Source organism: Bolinopsis microptera, unplaced genomic scaffold, assembly GCF_026151205.1.
Source record: "Bolinopsis microptera isolate Bmic1 unplaced genomic scaffold, MBARI_Bmic_1.0 sca2, whole genome shotgun sequence".
NCBI lineage: Eukaryota > Metazoa > Ctenophora > Tentaculata > Lobata > Bolinopsidae > Bolinopsis > Bolinopsis microptera.
The window spans coordinates 73124-85000 of NW_026971774.1; positions in this window are offsets into that span (position 1 = coordinate 73124).

Consider the following 11877-nt stretch of genomic DNA (forward strand, 5'->3'; position numbering starts at 1 on the left):
AAACGAGTTCCTTACTTCAATCATACCATCGATAAGATCTTCGGCTGCCAGTTCGTTCAAATCAACATCAACCTCTTGACCAACGTTTTGATCGACAGTATTATCCATAGTATCTTGAATATCTCTTATATCATTTTTGTTTGATTCTACCGTAAGTTTGAGTATTCTGAGTTCATTTGATGGAAGAATGCTGTCCTCATATCTAACAAAGTGAGTTTTATTACTCACACTGTCATTACTTTTCATCTCCTCACTCAAGTTCCTGACAAGTCTGTCTAATTCATCGACAGTCGATTGCAGAATATTTAGGTCTGCTTTCATTAGTACAATGTCCGTAACTTTATCCTGTAAATAATCGTATCCAGGACCATCTGTTGTGAATTTGTTGGCTGCTGGAAGCTTATTCTTAGTAGCGTAATCAGTACCATACTCGTAGTCGAGACTCACGGAATCATTGGGTAAACTGTAGACCTTATCTATATTTTTGCTATCTTTCTGTGCCCTGTGATACGAGTAGCGGTGGGTACGAAGACTTTTAGAATTTTTGTACTGCCTTCCACAACTATCACACGAGTATGATTTACTACTCATTTTCAAGCTAGATGAAGAACTATTGAATTCATATCAGCTGTCAAAAGTCCCTTATATACCTCTCAGATGAGAGTGACATTAATTGAAAGAATTAGTCGCATCGTTATTATAATACAAACGACAATGAAAGTTGTATTATCAATAATGACGGGTATTAATGACGGGTATTGTTAATAATGACGGGTATTGTTAATAATGACGGGTATTATTAATAATGACGGGTTTAGTGACGGGTATTGTTAATAATGACAGGTATTATTATTATTAATGACGGGTATTATTATTAATGACGGGTATTATTATTATTAATGACGGGTATTATTATTATTAATGACGGTTATTATTATTATTAATGACGGGTATTATTATTAATGACGGGTATTATTATTATTATTATTAATGACGGGTATTATTATTATTAATGACGGGTATTATCATTAATGACGGGTATTATTATTATTAATAATGACGGGTATTATTATTATTAATAATGACGGGTATTATTATTAATGACGGGTATTATTATTAATGACGGCCGTCATTAATTATAATAATACCCGTCATTAATAATAATAATACCCGTCATTAATAATAATAATACCCGTCATTAATAATAATACCCGTCATTAATAATAATAATACCCGTCATTAATAATAATAATAATAATACACGTCATTAATAATAATACCCGTCATTAATAATAATAATACCCGTCATTAATAATAATACCCGTCATTAATAATAATAATACCCGTCATTAATAATTTTTTTTATTGAAATCTTTCAAATCAGTCAATTACATACAAGTTTACACAATGAATTAGTTAAATATAATATTGTCCTCTAAGCATGGATTGTCAAAGTTGAAATTGTCTCAGGACAAAATGTATGTAACCAAAGGACCTGAGGGTCACCAAAACACAGATATTGAGTGCAAATGCAGCTCCTGCACAAGCATGGGCCCTTATAAAATTGTAATAAGTTACTTTAAACAAAATCACACACCCATTCAATCAATTCATAAAATATTGTGCTGTGAGATGAAATTGAGAAATATGTGAATGCAGACAGCAAGAATAGATAATCTTGAATAAACTATTTTACGGATTTGTTTCTATTGAATAGTCAAGTTCAGAGTCCGAATCCACCGGGATAATTTTCCCCCACATGTAAGTGGAAAGTTTACTTTTAAAATCAGTGATACTCTCTATCTCACGGATATCTAGAGGAATGTGATTCCACTTAGTGTGGGTCCTATAGAAGAAATTCTTGGCAAAAGCGTTGGAGCTTGCTCGAGGTGAGATAGAGCTTACAAAACATAGAGAGTCCATGTGACTATTTCTGAGCCTTGAGTGGCCTTGAAATGGTTGCAAATATGAGGGTAAAGTGACAGGTATATGTTGCTTCACAATTTTAAAGAAGAAGATGAGATCCAAGAAGTCAAAGCGGTCTTCAATCGGCATAATCTTCAGCTGTCTGCATTTTTGAATGTATGTGGATGGTGGATAACTCATATACTCCTCGTGAAGAATCCACTTAATAGCACGCTTTTGGAGGCCCTCCAGCTTGCTTATCTGGGATTTTGTGACTGGTCTCCATATAACCGAGCAATGCTCAAATAGGCTCCTCACTAAAGTGAGATACAGTACTCTACGACGATTTACGTCTTGGACAAAATAACAATTTCTTCTCGCCATGCCTAATTTTTGGTTTGCCTTAGAAAGGACTTTGGAGCACTGATCTTTCCAATCGAGATTTGATGTCACAATTACACCCAGATCCTTTTCATGATCAACATAGTCAAGTGTGATTCTTCCCATGGAGTATACAAAGTTAAAGAGTGGTAGGACACTAAGGAGGGAAACTGTTTCGGATATCCTTCCTGCGACGGTGAGGACCTTACATTTGTCGGGATGAAATCTCATTTTATTAGAAAGTGACCAGTCATGGAGATAATCAATGTCCTTCTGCAGTCGCAGGATATCAGACTCCGAAACAATCTTACGCCAAATTTTAGTATCATCGGCATACAGTGACAGTTGTGTGCCTGGTGAAATCCCCACTGATATATCATCAATGAACATAATGAACAGCAATGGTCCCAAAATTGACCCTTGAGGTACACCAGACTGGGCGTTTCTCATAGAAGAAAACTTGCCACTTATCAAGACCTGTTGTTGCCTGTCTCTTAGATAATCAGTGATGAATTTCAGTAGCCTCCCATCAATACCAAATTTGCTCTTTAGCTTAAATAATATAAGATCATGGTTAACCGAGTCAAATGCTTTGGCAAAATCAAAGTAGACTACATCTGTTCTCATATTTTCATTCAGTGAGAGCGCTAGGCTGTCGCACAGTCCTACAAGATTAGTTGCACAAGATCTCTCAGCTCGGAAACCATGCTGTTTGTCATTGATCATGCCATTAGTAAGTGCCAATAACTCATCTCTTATTATGCGTTCAAGAACTTTTGTGATTAAGCATGTAAGAGAAATTGGCCTATAATTTGAAACCTCATGTTTATCCCCTTTCTTGAATATTGGTACAATGTGCCCCAGTTTCCACTCCCTTGGTAGTGTCCCAATGTTGTAGCATGAATGAAAAAGTATTGATATAGGGTATGCGAGCCCAACCGCACAGTTTTTCAAAAGTTTCCCATGGATACCATCAGGTCCATAAGCTTTATTAGCATTAATATTGGAAAGGATTTTGCGAACCCTTCTGTGGTCAAATTCAATATCAAAGCGCCAATCATTAGAGTAATCTATATCTATGTCATAAGTTGATGCCTCAGAGAACTGCTCAAAGAAAAAGTCATTAAATAGGTTGGCCTGGTCTTCAGGGCAGTTGCGGACAGTGCCTTTGTGGCTTACAAACTCAGGGATCCGCTGACTAGCTGTCTTCGATTTGACATAGGACCAAAATTTTTTTGTTATTAAAGCACTATCATCAGATTCATTTAATGTTTCCCTCATTTTTTGAGCAACCACATTTTTGAAATTTTTCCTAGCAAGGGAGAATGCAATTTCAGCTCTATCACTTTTATGCCTTTCTTTATGTAATCTCACTTTCTTACGCCATGCATCATAACACTCCGAGTCAAACCATGGATCTTGGCCATCAGTCTTGACAGAGCATTTTTTAACAAATTTATCTGTGACATTAAAAAGTTTGTCCTTAAATTTTTTCCATCCAATTTCAGGTTCTGTGCCATTGAGCAATGCATCCCAATTCGTGTGTCGGAGTTCATGGTTTAGCCTCTCCCAGTTCACAGTCTTAAAGTTATAGCACATACGCCTGACTGGCTTCTTCCTACCAACTTTAACGTTGATCTTAAAATTGATGGGGAAGTGGTCAGACTTGCAAGCACTATCTCTCTCACCTACCATTAGGTCATTAATATTTGACACAGAGTTTGTGAGCAATAGGTCAAGTGTTTTGCCTTTGCAGTGGGTAGGTGTTAACACACATTGTTGAAGGCCTAGATCAACAAAAGATTCAACAAAAGATTGCTCAATAGGACAGGAGCTGGCCAGGGTAGACCAGGAAACTCCGGTCAGGTTAAAATCTCCTAGTATGAAGACTTTACTCAGTCCTCTTCTTCTGAGAAGAGTTTTCAAAGACTCAACAATTTTTTCATGATTTGCGGAGCCCAGTGTACCAACACGATAACATGTGCATACAACAAACTTAATTCCAGTGGAGGTCTTAAATTCCACAGCAAGAATTTCTGCACCATACTTGAGACGAACTTCCTTTGAAGTTAGATCAAGGTCTGCTCTCACTGCAATCATGACCCCTCCACCATTCCTCCTAAACCGGGTTGGATTAGAAGGATCTGGTGGATGAGTTTTCTTAGATCTATCAGAGCGAAATATCTTATATCTGTCAGGGTGCAGAAATTCACTATCAGCAATAGAACTCTTAAACCAGGTTTCGTTAAGTATTGCAATATCTATCTTAGCCTCATTAAGATAAGTCGACACTTCAAGACATTTAGTGGTATCAATCATTGGATGGGCATTGTTCAGTTCACCAAAAGGGATGAGACCTTGAACATTCTGAAAGTAAACATTCAATTTATTAGCATTCCCAACTCTAACACCTATGGGAGACGGCCCTGGGTTTACAATTCCAGGGTTTACTAAAACTATCAAAAAACCATTCATCAAAAACAACCAAATTATGCATCCCGTGAGTGTATTGCCGGTTCTACCAGTAAATATGCAATTTAAGTTCTTATGGATTGAAATCTGGCAAAATCTATATAAACCATCGAAACTGTAATTATTCCTCAGATAATACATATTTGCTAAATATAAAAAGAAATAAACTGTAAAGCATCGGCACAAGTTAGGAACTGGGTATGTTGGTACAAAGGCTCGGCAATCATAAGTGACCCTAGAAAAAGCCAACCCACTTACCCCGACATATGTGATAGTGATTAGCGAAAAGTGACATATGAATATAACATAAAAAATATAAAATAATAAGCGAGAATCAATGCAGCTGTCTAAATAATCAAAAATACTACCTGTACCACGTCTACGGTTCTGATGTTTGATGGATTTTGCAAAAGAATTTCCACTAAACACTCCAACTCTAAATCTGTATGTTACTAAATCGATCATGGTGTTTTACAGGTGAGTATACTTGCCAGACTACAACTGCATATCATTAGCTTAACAAGGTTCAGAAGACAGCACAAAAGAACTACTGATAGATATAAGGATTAAAATATCTACTGTGGATGGCACGAATATAAAATCTGGCCAACACACCCATACCTTTCTGAGGATTGGGGTGAATGCCTTTGTTCTCAAATAAGGGATCAAATCTCTTAACAGGCTCACTTAGAGCTCTCTTAAACTTTGTAAAGGGATAAAACACATCCATGAAAAAGAACCTCCTAAATACACACTCATTGTATAAAATCCTATTAAAATCCATTACCCTCTTGTTAGTTAATTTATCGTTATCATTCTGTAAAGGTAATGGCAATAGAGATTGAACATATACCTTACAGTTGGGGAATAATAGGCCTATCTTACCAAAAAGTTGCTTTACTGGTCCCCTCAAAATACCAATTTTATCCCCCACACGCCTAATATCGTTTGTGCCTACGCTGATCAGAAGCTTCTCAACGTGGACATCAGGATGTGCCGTGCAGTAGTCCTCCAACTGTTTCTGGACTTTGTCCATTTTTGCTCCGCCTTCTGCAACATTTACGACTGTGACTTTCCCTTTTCCCAGCTTTGCGGAGTCCAATCTTTGAGCATAAGAGTCTCCAGCAACCAACGTGACTCTTTGCGCAGGTACTTGGGCTTCGGTGCCAGAAGCTGGTGTACTAGTCTCTGTGCTGATATTCTGAGAGCTAACTTGGCCACCAGATTTCACAATAGCTCGAAATGACAGGGAGTATCTTACTTGCTCCGATTTCTTTGGAGGCTCTCCCTTTGTGGCCGGCTCTGCTCGCACAGCATGCCTCAGATTCTGCTGTGTCCCAGGCCGCATTACAACAAGACTGTTGTTCTTCATCCTTATCGTCTTGACACAATTAGGTTTCCCAGTTGTGCCCTCGTAAAACTCAAGCGTCCGTTCACATCCCAGTGAGAAAGAGCAAATCGATTTCTCCTGGTCCATTAGTTTCTCACCGTCATTGTGTATTGAAGTACTCGCTTGGTTGTTTCCATACTTGATGACCAGACATGAGTCCAGAGGTCCAGTTATCTCCGTACTCGAGTTTACAAGACTCAGGAGTCTTTTGATATTAGGGAAACCACTGATATCCTGTGGTGGGTGCACTGGATTTGTGTCAGTGTAAATATAGGGTGCATCCTGTGAGCACAACCAAGCTGTTGTTGCCTTGTGTCTTCCCTCGGTGTTCAGTTTCTGCAGGGACTCACATTCAACCCATACCGCATCACGGAGAACCTCATCCTCGCAGAAGTCCTCTATATGTAACACAAAATTGTCCACCTTTCCCTCACGCTTTGGCAGCTCGTTTTGAACAGAGTTAAGGATATGACGTAGATCCTCAACTGAGGCAGCTTTGACATAGTCGAAAATCTCTTGAAGGTTTATCATTGTTGTCAGAGATTGTCGAGTCTGGCAGCAAAGTTTGCCAGGGAACCATCCGTAACACCTCAGAGTAGGCAACCTCCCACAACACTAAACACGACCTGGAAGGAAAATGGCACGAGAAAATGTGTAATGAAACTGCTGGTCGGGAGTAAAGTTAAATTTGCCAGTGAAAATATAGCTAGAGTAAGGATAAGAGGGGCAATACCAGAGATGTAAAAATTCACATTCAAAATAAGCTATCAATGAGAAAGAAGTAAAAGAGAAACTTACATCGTGTTTAAGGTGTTGTTGCCCAGTGCAAGCACTGGGCGAGAGGAGCCTAACTCAGGAGGCGAACTTCAGGAACCCCAGCGCACCCGCATACCAGGAGATCGGCTGTACTTCCTAGCCCGTCATGCCATTGTACATGCCTAAATAAATGTATTTAATTGTAGTTGTGAAAATAGTTTAAAACTGAAATAATAATACCCGTCATTAATAATAATAATACCCGTCATTAATAATAATAATACCCGTCATTAATAATAATACCCGTCATTAATAATAATAATACCCGTCATTAATAATAATACCCGTCATTAATAAATTAGTACATGCCTAAATAAATGTATTTAATTGTAGTTGTGAAAATAGTTTAAAACTGAAATAATAATACCCGTCATTAATAATAATAATACCCGTCATTAATAATAATAATACCCGTCATTAATAATAATACCCGTCATTAATAATAATAATACCCGTCATTAATAATAATACCCGTCATTAATAATAATACCCGTCATTAATAATAATAATACCCGTCATTAATAATAATACCCGTCATTAATAATAATACCCGTCATTAATAATAATAATACCCGTCATTAATAATAATACCCGTCATTGATAATAATACCCGTCATTAATAATAATGATACCCGTCATTAATAATAATACCCGTCATTAATAATAATACCCGTCATTATTAATAATAATAATACCCGTCATTATTAATAATAATAATACCCGTCATTAATAATAATACCCGTCATTAATAATAATAATACCCGTCATTAATAATAATAATAATAATACCCGTCATTAATAATAATACCCGTCATTAATAATAATAATAACCGTCATTAATAATAATAATACCCGTCATTAATAATAATAATACCCGTCATTAATAATAATACCCGTCATTAATAATAATAATACCTGTCATTATTAACAATACCCGTCACTAAACCCGTCATTATTAATAATACCCGTCATTATTAACAATACCCGTCATTATTAACAATACCCGTCATTAATACCCGTCATTATTGATAATACAACTTTCATTGTCGTTTGTATTATAATAACGATGCGACTAATTCTTTCAATTAATGTCACTCTCATCTGAGAGGTATATAAGGGACTTTTGACAGCTGATATGAATTCAATAGTTCTTCATCTAGCTTGAAAATGAGTAGTAAATCATACTCGTGTGATAGTTGTGGAAGGCAGTACAAAAATTCTAAAAGTCTTCGTACCCACCGCTACTCGTATCACAGGGCACAGAAAGATAGCAAAAATATAGATAAGGTCTACAGTTTACCCAATGATTCCGTGAGTCTCGACTACGAGTATGGTACTGATTACGCTACTAAGAATAAGCTTCCAGCAGCCAACAAATTCACAACAGATGGTCCTGGATACGATTATTTACAGGATAAAGTTACGGACATTGTACTAATGAAAGCAGACCTAAATATTCTGCAATCGACTGTCGATGAATTAGACAGACTTGTCAGGAACTTGAGTGAGGAGATGAAAAGTAATGACAGTGTGAGTAATAAAACTCACTTTGTTAGATATGAGGACAGCATTCTTCCATCAAATGAACTCAGAATACTCAAACTTACGGTAGAATCAAACAAAAATGATATAAGAGATATTCAAGATACTATGGATAATACTGTCGATCAAAACGTTGGTCAAGAGGTTGATGTTGATTTGAACGAACTGGCAGCCGAAGATCTTATCGATGGTATGATTGAAATAAGGAACTCGTTTGTTGAAAATGACATAGACGAAGTGACTGCAGATATTCCTAAACTCCGTTATGTCCTCAAGTTAATACTGAAAACGATAGATCTAAGTAAACTGAGTGAGGAGGAAATCCAGCTGCTAAATGAAATATCTAATGCTTTGAAGTTAACGGCAAAAGCAATGATACACGAAAATTTTAATCATCTCGTGAACATGTTTGACCGGATGAAAACCGATCTTGATGAATTATTTGAGCCATCTGATTCTGAGAAACAGGAAATAAAGTCTGTAAATGAAGAAGAGAAATCGGATATTGATGACAATAACTCTATGACTGATCAGTCAGGATCTGAAACGGCATCAGACAAGGAAGAAGAACAGTACTCATCGGATTCTAATATTAGTGAAATTGATCAGTCAGAATCAGAAAGCACGCTAGATAATCATTCCATTTCACAATCTGAGAATCAAAGTGACTGAAATTAATGAATAAAATTGACCTCCGGATAAAAGACTATAAAAGCATCTGGGAGAACTGGTTTTCGAAATGAATCCTCTGCTGTCAATATTATTAGTTATGGACCGTTCCACACTTGCACAAATTCCTGGAGAATATCAGGATATTTACAAAAGGAGTTGGAAAACAATTAAAACGAGTGTGAGACAGGGTCGATTGAAAGATGTTTACCATTTTCCTATAATCACCACTGATAATAGTGCGATCTTGAGAAAAGCTGAAGAAGTTGTTGCAAAATACAACGAGAAGTTCAAAGTTAATGTGGCGTTTGGATTTATTCTCAATTGTGGCACATTATTACCTCATTTTTACCCACTTTAATCTGGTAAGATCGTTACACGATAAAATCACAATAGTACCGTGTGCAATGAACATGACGTAATAATCAAGTTACATCCAATAAAGAGTCCACATGGAACATGATATCACACTAATTACAAGGTCGCCGCCGGTAACATTACGTAATATGCTTACTCCAAGCACCTGTACCTACTTTTTTCCCAAAATGGCTATTGAAAAATCCCTGACATACTACTCATAGCTCACTAAAGCAAAGCGGACCTCTTTAGTTCTACAGTACCCTGGTGGACAGCATAGCTCACTAAAGCATAGCGGACCTCTTTAGTTCTACAGTACCCTGGTGGACAGCATAGCTCACTAAAGCATAGCGGACCTCTTTAGATCTACAGTACCCTGGTGGACAGCATAGCTCACTAAAGCATAGCGGACCTCTTTAGTTCTACAGTACCCTGGTGGACAGCATAGCTCACTAAAGCATAGCGGACCTCTTTAGTTCTACAGTACCCTCGTGGACAGCATAGCTCACTAAAGCATAGCGGACCTCTTTAGATCTACAGTACCCTGGTGAACAGCATAGCTCACTAAAGCATAGCGGACCTCTTTAGTTCTACAGTACCCTGGTGGACAGCATAGCTCACTAAAGCATAGCGGACCTCTTTAGTTCTACAGTACCCTGGTGGACAGCATAGCTCACTAAAGCATAGCGGACCTCTTTAGATCTACAGTACCCTGGTGGACAGCATAGCTCACTAAAGCATAGCGGACCTCTTTAGTTCTACAGTACCCTGGTGGACAGCATAGCTCACTAAAGCATAGCGGACCTCTTTAGTTCTACAGTACCCTGGTGGACAGCATAGCTCGCTAAAGCATAGCGGACCTCTTTAGATCTACAGTACCCTGGTGGACAGCATAGCTCACTAAAGCATAGCGGACCTCTTTAGTTCTACAGTACCCTGGTGGACAGCATAGCTCACTAAAGCATAGCGGACCTCTTTAGTTCTACAGTACCCTGGTGGACAGCATAGCTCACTAAAGCATAGCGGACCTCTTTAGTTCTACAGTACCCTGGTGGACAGCATAGCTCACTAAAGCATAGCGGACCTCTTTAGTTCTACAGTACCCTGGTGGACAGCATAGCTCACTAAAGCATAGCGGACCTCTTTAGTTCTACAGTACCCTGGTGGACAGCATAGCTCACTAAAGCATAGCGGACCTCTTTAGTTCTACAGTACCCTGGTGGACAGCATAGCTCACTAAAGCATAGCGGACCTCTTTAGATCTACAGTACCCTGGTGGACAGCATAGCTCACTAAAGCATAGCGGACCTCTTTAGTTCTACAGTACCCTGGTGGACAGCATAGCTCACTAAAGCATAGCGGACCTCTTTAGATCTACAGTACCCTGGTGGACAGCATAGCTCACTAAAGCATAGCGGACCTCTTTAGTTCTACAGTACCCTGGTGGACAGCATAGCTCACTAAAGCATAGCGGACCTCTTTAGATCTACAGTACCCTGGTGGACAGCATAGCTCACTAAAGCATAGCGGACCTCTTAAGTTCTACAGTACCCTGGTGGACATTATAGCTCACTAAAGCATAGCGGACCTCTTTAGTTCTACAGTACCCTGGTGGACAGCATAGCTCACTAAAGCATAGCGAACCTCTTTAGTTCTACAGTACCCTGGTGGACAGCATAGCTCACTAAAGTATAGCGGACCTCTTTAGTTCTACAGTACCCTGGTGGACAGCATAGCTCACTAAAGCATAGCGGACCTCTTTAGATCTACAGTACCCTGGTGGACAGCATAGCTCACTAAAGCATAGCGGACCTCTTTAGTTCTACAGTACCCTGGTGGACAGCATAGCTCACTAAAGCATAGCGGACCTCTTTAGATCTACAGTACCCTGGTGGACAGCATAGCTCACTAAAGCATAGCGGACCTCTTTAGTTCTACAGTACCCTGGTGGACAGCATAGCTTACTAAAGCATAGCGGACCTCTTTAGATCTACAGTACCCTGGTGGACAGCATAGCTCACTAAAGCATAGCGGACCTCTTTAGTTCTACAGTACCCTGGTGGACAGCATAGCTCACTAAAGCATAGCGGACCTCTTTAGTTCTACAGTACCCTGGTGGACAGCATAGCTCACTAAAGCATAGCGGACCTCTTTAGTTCTACAGTACCCTGGTGGACAGCATAGCTCACTAAAGCATAGCGGACCTCTTTAGTTCTACAGTACCCTGGTGGACAGCATAGCTCACTAAAGCATAGCGGACCTCTTTAGATCTACAGTACCCTGGTGGACAGCATAGCTCACTAAAGCATAGCGGACCTCTTTAGTTCTACAGTACCCTGGTGGAC